The sequence below is a fragment of the Pezoporus occidentalis genome, unplaced genomic scaffold (assembly GCF_034315485.1).
Source record: "Pezoporus occidentalis ecotype Australia unplaced genomic scaffold, CSIRO_AGI_Poc_V1 ctg11, whole genome shotgun sequence".
In the NCBI taxonomy this organism is placed as follows: domain Eukaryota; kingdom Metazoa; phylum Chordata; class Aves; order Psittaciformes; family Psittacidae; genus Pezoporus; species Pezoporus occidentalis.
The window spans coordinates 9,036,916-9,053,072 of NW_026912886.1; the positions used below are offsets into that span (position 1 = coordinate 9,036,916).

The following is a 16,157-nucleotide window of genomic DNA, read 5'->3' on the forward strand; positions in this document are numbered from 1 at the left end:
CTCCTGTTTCTCTTATGTCGCTACCTTGAGAGTGATTTCTCATAATTACAGCACATTTTTGTGAGGACACATTGCCTCTTCTGTGCTGCCAGACCCAGTCCTCAGAGTCGCAGTAGCTGGAGGGCAGGCAGAGAGTGTTTTGCAGCTGCTTTGTGAAAATCCCAGTGGCTGAGACCTTGGTGATGTTGGGACTCAGACAAATCCAGATGTTGAGAGTTCTTCCAGCACACATCCTGAGCTTCAAAATGTTCACAAATTGTTGTTAATAATAGGTGCAGCCTGTCTAAAGGTCATGCTTACACTGTACTACATTAATATCTACTCTAGCTGCAGTTCAGACTCCCTGGCACAAGCAAGTATAGAAGGAAAAAATTGCTGTAAGCCATTTTATACTCAACTAAATAAAGGCCAAGCCTCATCCTGGTATAAGAACAAAGCTGATTAAAAGCTGGTGTAATGTATTTCTAGCTGTTTGAGGTATTGTTCACATACTGAAGTGTTGCCTGTTGCTATAACCCTCCTGTACCCATAGCCAGACAAGGACTAGTGAATTGCTGATCTGACACTGACATGTCGTGTGATGGTTTCTCCACCCTTGGGGAATTCTCCCTGAAGAGTTGAATCCTGTCTCAGAACTGTTTTGCGCTGTTGGAACAGTTTAAAGAAGCTGCCTGCTGTCAGTCAGTCAAGCCTGTTGTGTCGAACAGATGTTTGCACTCCTGTCTCAGAACTGCATGAATTCACATCTGAGCCTTAACCAGACAAAGCACATTTGAGTGGGGTCCTTTTCTCTGTGTTGTTTGCTTTTCCACCCGTTTTAGTCTGCCAGGTATGTGCCAATGCTGAGTGCTGTGTGCAGGGATATCCTCTAGTCAGCACTCAAGTCTCTGAGGGATCTTTCAGACAAATAGTATGCATGTCTTTTACCAGAAGCTTTCTAATCTGACATTATGAATAATACAGAGCATGTCAAGAATGTCTCTTTGTTCTAATGGAAGTGGCAGGTTCCTGTGGTGGAAGTTAGGAGTTTTTGGTCTTTGGAAGGGGAGAGGTGCGACCTGCTTCATTACTGTGGGGAAGTAATTCTGCTTGGTGCATCTGTTTGTGCTCCTGATGTTTGCCTGTTTGTCTTCTTTCTTGGACTCCAGGGTGTTTGAAACAGTGACTTTTTCTTTTTTTCTCATTTATAGTAACCTGAGAGGTGAACCTGTTCTCCATCAGAGCCTGTGGAGTTTTCTGCACTACAATGAAAACAGTTGAAAAAGGCGTTGTAAGATATGCTATGCTGTAAAAACTATTTGCTTACATTTCTCTCAAATTTGTACATTGAATTGGTGATGAAAATGCAAGTCTGCGTTTTGATATCAGCTAAACCTAATGAAACCCATTTTTTTTCCCCATGAATTTCTATTTTTCCTTCTCGATATTCTTTTCCTTCTCGATATTCCTTACTGTGTCCAAAATATATTCCTATACTTCTGCTTTTCATATAAATGTGTGGATTGCCCTTCATTTTCAGAACGTCACCTGAGAGATCAGTGCCTTAGAGAAGCCCTGGGGGGACTTTTGTGTCTGCCTCCCAGGTTCAATTTTTTCAGTCAGAAAGTGAGGCAACTGTTCCAGCTGATCCCTGGGGAAGCGGAGAGGTTGGTGTGCCCAGGAGGGGTTAGCTGTATTTGACTGTGGGACCCAACCTCAAACTTCCTCAGCAACAGGAGAATTTTATTTTATGAGCTCTCTGATGTGGTCCTTTCATGCTTTCATACTGCATGCACATTTAATTTTCCTTTTGAACTGTCTAGTACATTTAGCAGTTGGAAACAGCTTTCTTTCATTCCACCAACTCCAGAGATGGAATCCTTCTTCTCTCCCAGTTCTTGTCTTTACAGTAAATCCATGTATCTTTTCAAGCCGAGCATTGTGCTTATGGCTTTACTTTTACGTGTTCAAGCAATTATCTAGTTTAAAAATAAAATATCTCATTACATTTGTGAGAAAATTTGCTTTCTTAAACCATTTGAAGATATTTTTATCAGGCCATTTCTCCAGCAGGGTTATGACCTCATCTTTTATTAAACTCCGTCTGACCTCACTTGTTAACAAAGGTCAGACATATTCGTTTCCTAGCTTCTCTTTTACCAAGTTGGGTGGTGGTGGTTTCCAGATGCTGATTACATCAAGTGGGAGCTGTTCAAAGTCCCCTTCTCTCATCCCTGCCATGTTAGCAAGTTGGGGGCTGTCTGTTTTGGTAGCCTAGATGTTGAGGTTGACTGGTGAGTCAAGAAAAAAAAGAAGATTTGAACTTGGCCTTTTATTAGAACCTTACTTTCTTCAATAAGGTAGGGGTTGATCTATTTTTCTTGCTTGGTAAAAGAAGGTCTCTGAAGTAAGTGTGATATGTCTGTCTTAATCAGGGATATGGCTCAAGGATAAAAGGAGCATCTTCATACTTCACTACTCCTCTCATTTTAGGTGTGTCCATGTCTAATCAGCAATCTAAATATCTATTTGCTTCTCCAGCTTAATTTATGACAAGCTTGGAATGTAATTTCTTTCTTGTTGAGAATTTAGGATTTTGTTTAACTTTTTAGAATAAAACAGTACCTGCAACTGTGTATGAGTTGAAGTTCCCACAGCATTTCAGTTTCTTCTCCTGGAAGAAGATAGTCCTATTTTAGGAATCAGTCATCTGTCCACCCCTGTTGATACTGGGACATAATATTCATTTGACATCTCTACAAAGCCTGTTTGTTTGGTCAGGAGCATACACATACAGCTGCTCCTTTGGTTTCATCTGATCCCTGAGTCCATCCATTCTGAAAATATGTGTTAGTGTGTCACTGCTGAGGATGGCACTTTCCTTTTTCACAGTCTGTGCCTCCCCCTGTTTATCACTCATATTGTCTTGGGTTAACTCTGTATCCTTACTATCACCTTTTCTGCCTTTTTCTATCTTTTTACTTGCTGGTTATGCCCTGTTTTGGCTAACCTTATTGCTTTTCCTGCTGCTGCTGTATTTATTGATGAATGGCTCATTTCACCCCAGGCCACATAATCAGTACTCCTTCTCTTTTTCCCCTTGCTGAGAACTTGAAAAATGTACTTGCAGAAATATTTGAGGATAGGACGTTTTGTGCACTTCAGGCCAAATTAGAGACACAAATCCCCTCATCTTTAATAAGGTGCACATCTAATGTTTCGCACAGCGCTTTGAAGATTTATGTCCCTGCCTCTGTTTCTCATTTAGGGCACAAACTACCTGTGATTGTGTTATGGTTACTGTTTCATCAGTGCTGTGTTTTTTATTTCATCCCACCTTTCTTTTTAACAACTCTCATCCTCTTTCTTGCAGGTAACCCAATTAGTGATTCTATTTCATGTCACTCAGTGGCAAAATCCTCGCTGCCTCCACTGGGCACAGGATCAGTCCTTACAGTTCTCTCTGATCTCCTTTTTCTCCCCACTTGGGATCGGAGGGCTGTGTGTGTTGTGTGACACAAAGGGTGGGGTATGATCGTGTTTGCAGTTTCTGGAAATGCTGCCAAGGCAATTGTCACATGCTGTTACTAAATATTGCATTTCTGTGGGTTCAGAAAATCAGAACAGCCAACTTCCCCAAGCCTTCCAATATGAGTTAGCTATAGAAATCACATCAATGCCTCCTTTTAAGGCATAGTGTAAAAATACAATGAGAGCCAAAAGTAGTTCAAGTCTGCAAAGAGTTCCACAATGCATTTATCTCCTTCTTTGTGTTTTTCTTGTAGACAAATTGTAAAATTGCAATTGTTTCTTGTAGATTTCTTTTATTATTATTATTATCTTTTATCAGATCTGTGTAGCTGTCTTCCTTGACTCTAGCTTTCAACCTCTTTAAATGGCTTCCCAGTTTCTGTGTATTTCACTTCTTAACTTCATAATCAGGCGAATAAAACTCTGTTGTATGTTAAGTTATGCTTTACATTTGTATATGGTGAGAATCACTGTTTGCTCTGTGAATACTACACTGAGGAAATGCTTTAATTATTTTTATTAAAAAGCTAAGTGAAAAATTCCGTTTCAAGTTATGGTAGGCAATAATTAATATGTTAATATGTTGAATGAGGTTACTGGTACTTTATGGTGTTATTGAGTGAGTGAAGGATGTCTGAAGTTTTAAAGCACAACAGTCTGCCTTTGGGTTTGTGCAGTTTTGGTAGCGTATTTGGGGTTACGTAATACAGCTAACACAAAATACACTGGAACAAGTTGCCCAGAGAAGTTGTGGATGCCCCATCCCTGGAAATGCTCAAGGATAGGTGCGACAGGACTTTGAACAACTTGGTGTAGCAGAAGGTGTTCCTGCTCATGGCAGGATGTTGGAACTAAATGGTATTTAAGGTCCCTTCCAATCCAAACCATTCTATGATTCTAGGAATATTATTTTAAAAAGCACTTGACATGCTGAAAAGGTTATTTTCCTTTGCTGCTCTTGAAGGCCCAGAAGGTAAAACAATTCTCATTCATTCTTTCCCCACCCCATTTTTTTTTTTTAATTGTATTGTTTTTTTCAGTAATATTATGGGCTCTATTCCTGAGAGCAAAGCAAAAAATGAAACTGTTCAGTAACAGGTGTAATGCAGATGGAACCTACTTTGGGAAAAGAAAAATGATCCTGTATTTCACAGTAAATATCTTGCTACTTTATGTGATTTCACTATGCAGTCAGGAGCTACCTGTTCCTTGAGTAGCACATTGTAGTGACCAGGTTGTCACAATCTCTTACTCTCAGATTTTCTTTCCTACTGCATTCATAAATGAGAACTCATGGAATTTGTATGGATGTAACATGCTTAGATCACAAGCTTTCATCATTGATATGTGTTTGAGTTGTAACAATAGTCCTTGTCATGTCCCTAGCATCTCAAAGACTAAATTATGGGATTGCTTGTGTGATTTGTCAATATATCAGACAACTTGATCTCAATTAAATTACCAGCTGTAGTACACACCATGTGTAATACACTGAGATGTCAAATCATAGCCAATATGCCTGTATTATTTTTAGATAGTCTATTTATTTGGGATTTTTCTGTTGTTGATTTCACTGCAGCTTTATAATTAAACCTGCCTCTGACATTGTGGGGAAAAGGAAAAGTGCTCTGTAGTTATGGCCAGTTAGATATACTGTCGTGTGTTAGGAAATGTTACTGCAGTGATAGCTGTGCTTCACATTGTTTCTGCCTGTCATTATTATGTGCAGTGTCTAGGGATCCTTAATTCATGTACTGTTTGACCCAATTGAGTGGATTGCCTTATTCAGTTAATAGCATATATATTGTCATGGCCTATTTGTGAATTTTAATTTAAGGATTGTCAGTCTGATTGCCTTCAACAGTTGTGTCAAGTCCTGAAAGCTTTTGAGATTTTGCTGCTTTATTTGTATGTCATGACCTAATTCTTTGTACACAGTAAAAAATGAACAGCTGCATGAGCATAGTACAGCAGTGATACAGTATGTGCAGACATCTGTACTGTAGACTCACAAATATAAATGCTTAAAAATGAGTAATGGTGCTCGAAGGCTAATGCATGTAAAGATAAGCAATCATGGGTGGGTAGGAAGCATTAGGATGAAAATTCCTACATGCAGAAAGGAATCTAGGATTTTCAGAAGGGTCTAACCAGATAAAGTGTCTAGCTTCTGTTGAAATGTATCAAAAGCAGGGCCTAAACCATTGTGTACTTTGAAAATCCAGCCAGGTACTGATGTGTGGTTTTGGATATCTATACACTTTTGAAAGTAACTATGGTAGATGGGAAGCCTGTATTTAACTGGAAGTCAATGGGATTTAGCCATTAGTGATTGTTCACCATGGAGAATAGATGGTTGCATGGAGACTTCATAGCAACCTTGCAGTATCTAAAGGGGGCCTAATAAGGGTGCTGGGCAGGGACTCTTCATTAGGGACTGTAGTGATAGGACACAGGGGGAATGGGTTCAAACCTGAACAAGGGAAGTTTAGGTTACATATAAGGAAGAAGTTCTTTACTGTGAGGGTGGTGAGGCCTCTTTGGCTGCCTAAAGAAGTGTTAAATGCTCCATCCCTGGCAGTGTTCAAGGACAGGATGGACATAGCCTTGGGTGATATGGTCTTGTGTGAGGTGCCCCTGCCCATGGTGGGGAGAGGGTTAGAACTAGATGATCTTAAGGTCCTTTCCAACCCAAACCGTTCTATGATTCTATATGTATTAAAATCATTCTGAAGTACTAGGGCACTTCTCAGTAAACTGTTTTATATTTCGATGCTTAGGGGATTTTCTCTAGAACAAAAACCTGATGAAAGTTAATTGGAGTGACTCAAATATATAAAGTTTTAAGTTCTTCACAGAAGTGAGGCATTAATGCAAAACTATCAGACGTGCAAAGTTCTTAGAACATAAAAAACAGGTGGTTTTGCCTTTAATGATTAATCTGAATCCAAATTCTTTTTTTTTTTCAGGCTAAGCATAAATTTTCTGCTTTTTCAGTACCATGCCAAGTCTTTACTCTTTGAAGATGTCATTAAAACCACCTCAAAGTACCTTTGCCTCACACAACGTTATTTTTGGGAATTGTTTAAAGGTAAGCAGTAATATAACTTAGTGTTATAAGGTGAATAATTAAGAAATGAGAAGAAAGATGAATCAATGTGCTGTCCATTAAATTATTGTTCAATCTGATAATTGGGTTTTAGTTATATCTAGTTATATAACAATAATTCTCATGAAGCTCTGGCTTTTTAAACTGTCCTTTGTTTGACTCTAATTTGTTTGACACTATTCACTTGCATCTATGCTTTTCCAGCAGTTTTTTGCTAAACTTTAAATAAGCCTCTTACTTAGGCAACCAGACACATTAACAGAGAAGACAAGGTACTCCATTTTAAATGGAGGACCAAGTTGAAGAAGGGCTGTTCCAAAGTTAGTGGTTGAATAGTGTGTCTAACTGCACCATTATTGTAGGTTCAGCAACACTTGAGGTGCGCAGAATTCTTTGGAATGTAGATCAGTTATGAGGTATGAAAGGGGATAACTACTCTTCTTGTTTTACTGTTTGGGGACCTGTCACATTAAATGTATGTGCTGACACCCCTATGCTCTGAATATTAAAGACCTCAAATATAGAAAAACAGAGACTCTATTTTGAGTCTCTTGTGCAAAAATTCCCTTTTTCTGTCACTCGTGTGTTTCATAGCATATATTAACTTGTGGAAAATCCTATAATGAAAGATAATATTCCTTAAGTCCTGTGCCAGGTAATTCCCAGCCAATATGTTATTGCGGTCACGCATTTGTTCCAAGAAACAAACTACTTCTAATGAGTGGGAAGGAGGAAAACTTCAGTCCTAATGCTATATGTTCCATCTATCGGAAGTATTTCTGATTCTCAGTTGTTGCTGGAATTCAAATTCTGACCAACTTTCACTTTAATTCATGTTACTTACGGAAAAATACTTTAGCAAGTATAAATTTTCTCCTAGACTTTTGTGCAGTCATAGGAATGACAGGAGTTTGTTGAATTTAAATGCAGTCACATATTAAACTCTTCTCTCTTAATTTCAGGAGACAGCTTTATAAAGTTTTGCTCTTATTATTTTATTTTTATACAAGTGATGACAATAGTGGATGCTGAGGTACTACAGCAGCAGGGAACACACAGGAATAGTCTTATTTATATTTCAAATGACTTTCAATTTTTTAACTTTTGTCATGTTTTTCCTTCAATTACAGGTTGATATACTGTCCTCTATCTCTTTGTAATTGTGCTGTGGAGGTGATTCTAAAATAGTATGACAAATCACATATTACTGAGCTCAGTGTATGCCAAAATTTGTGTGTATCTAGTACCTGGGAAAGCACTGACAGATGAACTGTGTTCATGTTCTGCAGGTTTCTAAATATCAGAAATTAATTTGTTCTATACATCAGTAGGATAAAAGTCTTGGAAAAGTGTTTAAGTTGAAAGATGGGAGGATGCTTTTGGGTAACTTAGTGTCCTGTTGAGCAGGGCTCTTGCATGGCTTTGGAATCTCTTCCATGGTCAGATTAGGGACTTGGACTTCTGCTCTACAAGCAGGTGGCTTTAGCATCCTGCATGTTTGCTGATGGGCTCTGAGCCTCTTTCTGTATTTCTGCAAGGATGTTCCACTCTGTAAATATCAATTTAGTCAGGAGTTTAGCCTTGGCTTCCACATCCAAGGTGACTGTGTTAGCTCCCTGGCTTATGGAGTTACACCTATTTTTCCATTACTGAATATTGGTTATTTGTGCAAAGGGGAACATTCCAGTAGAAAACATTGCGCAAATCTCAACCAAAAGAATATAAATCCAGAAAAGCAGGGACTTGAAGGGTGTCTTTTTTTTCTGTTTAAACATAACCTCTACTGGACTTTGTGCTGAAACTAATATTGTCATGAAAATGTCTGAAGAATTTCCTTTCAGAATTGATAGACTACACAAAAAATTCTGTTCAACTTCACTTACTAGTCAGAAAAAAAGCAGTGTCAAATGATATGTAGAAAAAGAGCAGTGGTTTGTTGCTTGCATTTCATAATTTCTTTAGGAGATATTGCCCACAAAACAGATCAACAACTTTGAAAACCAATAGCCTCAAAAGGTTCATTGATTTGCCTGTAAAGGGGGGCTGTAATCTTCAGAAGTCACTAGCCCTGGAAACAAAGACTTTAATTCTTATATTACTGGATATATTTCCCCATCTGTAAACTGCAGAAAATTATAATTTTCAGAATAAATTCACAATTTAAACCTGCAAATTACAGTGTTTCTACTGAAACAGTTAACTTGCCATCGAGAATTCTATTGTGTTTAAATTAATATAGTGATATCCATGAGCATTAAGCTAATACTGCTCTGTTATAGAAAGCAGATGAATACAATCAGTCTACTCAGTGGGAAAGGCAAAGGATAAATGGTTTACTAGTTTAGGTGACTTTCAAGTGTTTTCACTATTTTTTTTAAGTGTGTTCTCTCTCTCTGTATGTATGTATAAAATGTGATCTTTTTCCTGTATGAGAGCTGTTTTTGATAAAGGCTGTTTTGCCACTAATCTCTTTTTTAATCATATTTGTTTTCTAGAATTTCCTAAAAATCAGCTGATTTTTAGATAGTTGCTGTTTCCAACCATATGGCAAAACCATGAAAAAGTGATCGACAGAAAGTGGAACACATCCCACTGGATTTTGTTGCATTGCTCAAAAAGCCTCATTGCAGTTTTGGCAACAGTACACTCTTGTGTAGTGGATGTGCAGCATAGCAAGAGAAAAAAACACACACTAATACCTTTGTTTTCACAGAACCTTTTATGCATGATGCAGGAATGAGTGTGATGAATACTGTGGATAACAGAGCCATCATCGTTTGCACAATGAAGCTTTTTATGTTGTACAATTTATAGTTCTGTTGATCCAGTTCATTGTGGCTTTTTTGTCTCACCAAACTAATGTTTGGGTTCAAATGTTCACTCTGATGTCAAGGTCTGATATTTTTACCTCTCCCTTTCTCTTAATTTTATTGTTTTTTTTTTTTTTTTTTTTTTTTTTCTAAGCCAAGCATTCCCTAAATTAGTTATAGTAAGAAGGCTTATTGTGGAATGTGATATAATTGGCAACTGATTGTTGATGTAGGAGATTTACGTTGGCCTTATAGTAATAGTTTCTCATAATTGGAAACATATGATTTTTAGTGTCTAGACTTGGGAACTTTCCCAGGAAGGAGTTCCAGGTGGTTATCTAAGCATAATAGGCCAAATAGCTACCACTTAAAGTCTGCAGACATGGGAAATATGTAAATGTTGCTAGCAAATGTAATTATTTCGTAAATCTAAGTTTATATATTGCAACATATCCATTTGCATCTAATGGTTTGACCAGTTGATTTGCTTTATAGATTCATGTTAAAACTTGAAATTTTTTTACTTGTTTGCTCTCTAAATTGAAATAATGTAAAATACACAGATGAGAAGTTCTTGAAATGCCTGGATATCAAAAACTTTTAATTTCATCATGTACCTAATTTAGTTTCATTGATGTGTGAGTCCTTGGCTTGAAATAGCAAATAGTTGCAGTTTATTTATTGAATTAATTCTGTGAAACTTAGTATAGTTAAGTTACATGGCACCTTGATTTTTGTCTTCATGTGTTAGTGTGCTGATTTCTGAAAAGACCTCAGAAAGGAAACAAGTTTGGAAGTTGTACAGCCTACTAAAGCATGTCGTGATTTGATATTCTCCTGATCCCAGTTTGTCTTGAACATGCTCTGCGCGTTAAAACATCCCTGGAGAAGGAAAGCACAGTTGGCTATCCCAGCATGAATACTCTACAAATATTGTTCTGGGACCTGCACAGCCTGTGACTCACAGTGAGTATTTTCAGCTCTGGTTCTGACTATACAATAGGAAATACAAAAGAAAATAAGTAATTTGCTGGTGCCTAACACAGTATGACTTGATCACTGTGGCTCGCACAGAGAACACAGGAGAGCTGCAGCAGGAGACGTGAGAAGTCCTCTCAGTTCACTTTTCATGTGCTAGATGGTTTTTTCTTGTTCTTGTTGCATTTTTTTTTAATCCTACCTGTTAAGATAGCAAAGAATGACATAAGTTATCTGGCTCAGCAGCCAAGTGTGTGGTCCAAATTATTTTCACAGAATGCCTGACAAAGTCTGCTTGCCTGCCTGCCTCAATCATTTTTCTGAACTAATTAGAAAAGTCTGCCAAGCATTGTTGGGCTAAGGCAATAATTATTCTCAAACAAATGCTTCAATTTTGCACAAGTTAGGAAGTGTCTCTGTTTTAAATGACTATATGCCAAGATGCCAGAGTAGTCAGACCAGTTTCGTTTATCAATATGTCTAGAAGCCCCAGAGGACTTAAAGAGAGAAAACCATGTGAAAGCAAATGACATGCTTTTACATGGTGCTCTTTTAGGAAATAATGCTGTAGTACATCTTTTAGTATATGCTAGTTTTTAATGAGAAGTAGCAGGTCTATTTTCCTTTTGGAAATTTTTTTTTTTTTTCCTTATGATATTCCTGAGTGTGTTGATCCTCAGATTCTCTTGGTTTTGGCACCGAATTAAAGGAAGGTTTGTTATTAGTCATGCAAGACTGGCCTATGTAATCCTTTCTCATGTTTTATAGTCTGCTCATCATCACCCTGTTTCAGCATTGAAGAAGGCAATCTCTGATTGCAACTATGTTGGAAACTCTTTCCTTGTAAAACTTACTTAAACTTGGCAATTGGAAGAAACTTGAACAGTTTAAAGGAAGTTTACAGCTTGTTTTCCAAGCAATGGTGCTGTACCTGGACCTGAACACCATGTTTCCCTACTCGGAGTCAGGTTCCAGAATAGTCTCATCTCACCTCTGATCCTGAAATGTCTAAGTCACACTGATTTACTTGAGACAGAGTTCACAGTCTGATTGCTTTGGTGTGTCACTAATGAGATTTGTGCCTCTGATCAGTTATGTCTTTGCTGGTGTGTTACACTTTTGTCCTGTGTCTCTGCCACTGTTTGCCTTCATTCCAAAAGTTCCTCTGTAAGAAGCAGACAGATTGCCATGTTCAGGACTCTCTTTGGCTTCTGTTGGGTCTGCCCATGCATAACCAACAAAAAACAGTTTCCTAGAACAGCTTTCCTCTCTTTCTTTGAAGTAGGGAGCTGTGTGTTCTTAGAGAAAAATGTTCTTATTATATTTCAAAGGTGAAAAGAGAAATTCAACAACTTATTTTACAGGGATAATTGGAGTGATTTTTTTATGAACCAGCAGAGATTGTTCTGTAGATGTGTTTTAGCTCAAAATTGTTGAATTATTATTTTTTTTTGGTATCAAAAATGAAGGAAAAATTAAAGAATTAAACCACCAGAATGACAGCAGAGCTTGGAACATTTCAATACTTGATTAGTTTTCAGCAGCCACCTGTGCCATGGAAGAAAACGTGCTTAAATATTACTGTATTTGTATCTCCTTGAGCAGTTACTCATACTAGGATAAATGTGCAGGCATAATGTGTGTTTGAGTAATGGTTTGTGTGTGTTTACTTTTAAACCTCTCCCCTTCCTTCTTTCAGGGGAAAATATGGAACCTGGTGCCTGGATACTTTATATCATTAATTGTATATTGCCCTTATCTGCACCCCCTGGCGTAATTGCAATCTGTCTGCATACAGTGCACTGTGCGCTTTTTCCCCCATAAATGTTGATAGATTATTTGAAAGGAGGAGATAGACTACATGGAAAAAATCAGCTTAATCTGAAAAGAGTTGACTGTGGACAGTGCTGGCAGCTTCTGGATAGAGCTGCGTTGCAGGGGTATGCACAGACAGATGATCTCAAGCAACGACATTGCAAATGGAAAAATTCCTGGTTCTCAAGTATGATGTAAGGCAAAAAAGATGAATGAGCTGTGAATCCCAGGGTGTTCCTCAAAGTTAAATCCACAGACATCTCCCATGCAGCAAAAAAGATTTTCAGATAATGATGCTACATGTTTTGAAAGACTTTTCCTATTTTGTCCTTCTCCTTTAGTCCCTGTAGTTATCATAAGTCTTTTTCTTTTCATTGAAAATGCCCTAAACGACTGAATTCTTTTTTGGTGTGTAAATTTGAAATGTGTGCATGGTCTTCAGAGAATTTTAAGTTCAGCTTCATGTTTTTGTGCTGCATAAACCTTTTACATTGAGGCTCTTTAGTTTTAGGAACAATAAGTTTCTTTAACAGAAAAACTATACTTTCTATCCAAGAATATTTCCTAGTTTGTATATCTATACATGTGAGTTTGCAGAAGTGCGATGGAAATCCAGTGGGAGTAGCATTCCATTGTAAGTACATGAGTGTTACATTGGTTTAAATCAAGCAAATTTTAGGATATAAACCCTCTTGCTCTTCTTTCCCTTGATTTATTGCTGCAGTTATACTTGGAATCAGTAAATACTTAATTGTACTTTATTTTTTTAATTTTCTCTTATTGGAAGAATTCCTTTGGAATGATTTGTCTGATTTATTTTTTTTTTTCCATGTAGAATGTTAAAATGTGTACAGTTGGAATAATTTGGAGGAGGTTTCCAAGTCTCTAATTTTTTCTTCAAATGAAGGTTGTTGAATTGCTCTCTCAGCAGCTTGCTAGTTTCCCCCATTTGCACTGTTTATGTAACCATAAACAAATTTCAACTGTGAACTGATTTAATATGGTTCATAATTTATACATGACCTTTCTTTTTTTTTTTCTTCCTTAATGCAAACTAAAAGATGTCCTGATTGGAAGTAAGAGGCTGGGCCCTTGGTTTGTGTTATTCTGAGCAGGAAAGGTATCAGCAGTGTCTAAGAAACCAGTAAATTGTTCTTTCCATGGTGCTTGGGAGGGTGATGAAGTGTCCTCTCAAGAGTCCCGCTCTTCAGTCGCTTTTCAGCGCATCAGTAAGGTCTGTGTATTGCATAAAGTAATTTCTGCACGAGAGAAGAGCATTCTCTTACATAGATTAGCCATAAACTCAGCCTGAGGGGCATGGAGTACCATGAATGTGAGATTTAAGTTGTCAGGTACAAGATTACACATAATGCTAATCACACTGCTCGTGATTGGAAAAAAGGGGAGACACAGAGGAGACTGATTGTTCCAGAGGGAGACGCTAGCATGGCACAAGTAGCAGGGATAATTCTGCCTGTTCTCTGATATATTGGTGTTCAACCAATATAAGCATTCAGCCTAAAAGGTGGTAAAATTTATAGCTCTTCACACTGTGTCATAATGCTGTGTAACCCAGTAGGGCACAGCTCTGAAAAGTGTTTTCCTGAAAATATTGTCAGTATATTTTGTCATTTCGTGATTGATTGAAATGCAAACATAAGCTGTGTGTTTTAAGACAACAGTTTTGTCTTACAAAATTATAGTGTGGAATCTAAATTTGCTGCTTGCTTTAGGTGCTTCATTCCACTCCATCAACAGGCCTTGCTTTTTCTTTAGTGGAAATGTCTCGGTGCCCAACCTACAAATATGAGTCAGTATCATGCACAGGGTTTTAACTGAAAATGGATTTAGTTGCAATATATAATTGAGCGGCGGAGTAAGAGAGTTTTTAAATTATGGAGTTGATTTTTAAAAGTTGACACAGGCATTAAATGTTCTATATTTGGAGCTCCTGCTTTAGTGGCTAAAATGGGCATTTATAGATAGAAATAGTGATCTGAATTCCCCTTGTGGGTTTGGCAGATAGGTTTGAAAGTTGTTTCATTTTTGTGTGCAATTTTCTTTTGGCAAGGATGTGTGCAGGGGGTGGTGGAGAGGTCAATTTGTCTATGTTTATAGGTGCTGACAAGTTTTCTGAGATTTATTTTTAATTCAGCTTGTTTAAAAATTACATGGCAGTGTTTTTTAAAATACTCTGCTGCCAGAGGTTTTTCGTGTTAACTTGTATGTGTATGCCATCACTTTTGAAACTGGCTTTATCGATGAGTAGTGTGCTAAAGTTAGACAACAGGTAGTTAAATCTGAGCTTTCAAAAGTTCAGTCACCACTGTGTTTTATAAAGTTATGCATTCTGTGGTTTTATGTGTTGTAAGAGTGAGCTTACACTTTCAAAAATTTACGGGCTTCAGGTATTACAAAAAGAGCTGTTTCAGGTTAGGCAAAATCATTGTAAAAGCTCTGGTCGTTTCCAAATAAGATTAAATTTACATGTTTTTTAAAAATTACAAAATAAATTCATTTAAATCTGAGCTGCAGAAGTAACCTATTGAGGCTGTGATTGGTTCCCATGCCTTCAAGCCATGTGAACTATACCAAGTGTGGCATTATGTGCTGTGCAGGTCCTCGGGGAGCAGAAGGAGTGAAGCGACAGAATTGAAGCCTCCCTGCACTCTGGCTGCTCATTTCTCAGCCGCTGTTTGGGGGTCTCAGTGTCTTCTGTCTCATGGAGTGGTAAGTTTTTTTCAAGCATAATGTTGATAAAGCAAATAGCTGCAGTAATGTTTTACCAGCCAGATCTTCTCTTAGCTATAGTCCATTGATACCTAACTGATACAGAAATCAGTAAGTATCAGGGAGAGACAGTGCCTGTGCAGAGTAGCCTTGCTGCTTCCACAAAGGCACTCCCTTATTCAGCATAGCAGTTTCCAATAGTCTGTGGGCCAAGCATGGTAACTTCAGTGTCTCTGCTGTGCAAATACCCTTTTATAATGAAATTAAGTTAGATAATTTTGATGTAAAATAACTTGGGATGTGAAGCAATTAATATTTCTGTAGATATAATTATTTTTAACAGTCTGTACTTCAGTAGCTTTAGCCTCAAATCTTTGCTTGTACCTTTTCTTTCTGAAGCAGCACCTCTTCATCCAGAATTAAAATTATCACTTGACCATGAACTGATCTAAACCAAAACCTTAGTTAAGAATAGTGCCAACAGTAGTAAATGGTTACGCTGCAGGAATCATAGCCAGTTAAAAATTGGAATTTCTGAAAGTGGGGTTAGAGACTTAATCTTAAACAGCTCTGGAAAAATTGCAGCCCTGATCTCCACAGGGAAGGAGGGGAAACAATGATTCAGAAAACATGTGCTGCACTCCACTGTATAAATCTGGATTTCAAAAATAAACTTTTTTAGCATGCTTGAAAGTTGTTGCTGACTACTGCCAACTAGAAAATTTAATAAAGAGTTTAACTTTGTGCAGCCCAAGCCAGCTCTGCAAACACATGCTTTCCCGCTGAGATCAGAATGAATATCTAGTGCAGTGTGCAAGAGCCAGACTGTATGAGCAGGCCTGTCTACATGCATCCCTCATCTGACTTCAGTTATTGTTATGATGGGCACGGTTCCATGGCTGTAATCATTGCAAAGAGTGTGTGTCCAGAGCTCTGCTCCAAACTCTATCACACTGCTTACATTTTCAGTTGTTTTAGCTATGCTCTTTCATCTGAAAGCTTAGTCTGTTTGGTAGATGGACACTTTTACCTTCCAATTATAAATCTTCTTATAGAAGATGTCTCGTGCTCTCCTTACATATATTCTAGTGTAGGATTTTATACTTCTTGTTATTTAGCCCTAGGCACTTTTGAAACGGCCTCATCATTAAAAGAGAGCAAATTAATATATTGTGTAAAAAGTCACATGATTTTCATTAGTTCTT

General features: G+C 37.7%; 1 long non-coding RNA gene across 1 annotated transcript in view; it reads left to right on the forward strand.

The window, feature by feature from the left end:
• The first annotated feature begins 4,364 nt into the window (after positions 1-4,364).
• LOC134169435 (uncharacterized) overlaps positions 4,365-16,157 on the forward strand; it is a 67,472-nt gene continuing 55,679 nt past the window's right edge. The window contains exons 1-2 of the long non-coding RNA XR_009966888.1: positions 4,365-4,663; positions 6,480-6,601. This is a non-coding gene — a long non-coding RNA (uncharacterized LOC134169435). The remainder of the gene's footprint in view (positions 4,664-6,479; positions 6,602-16,157) is intronic.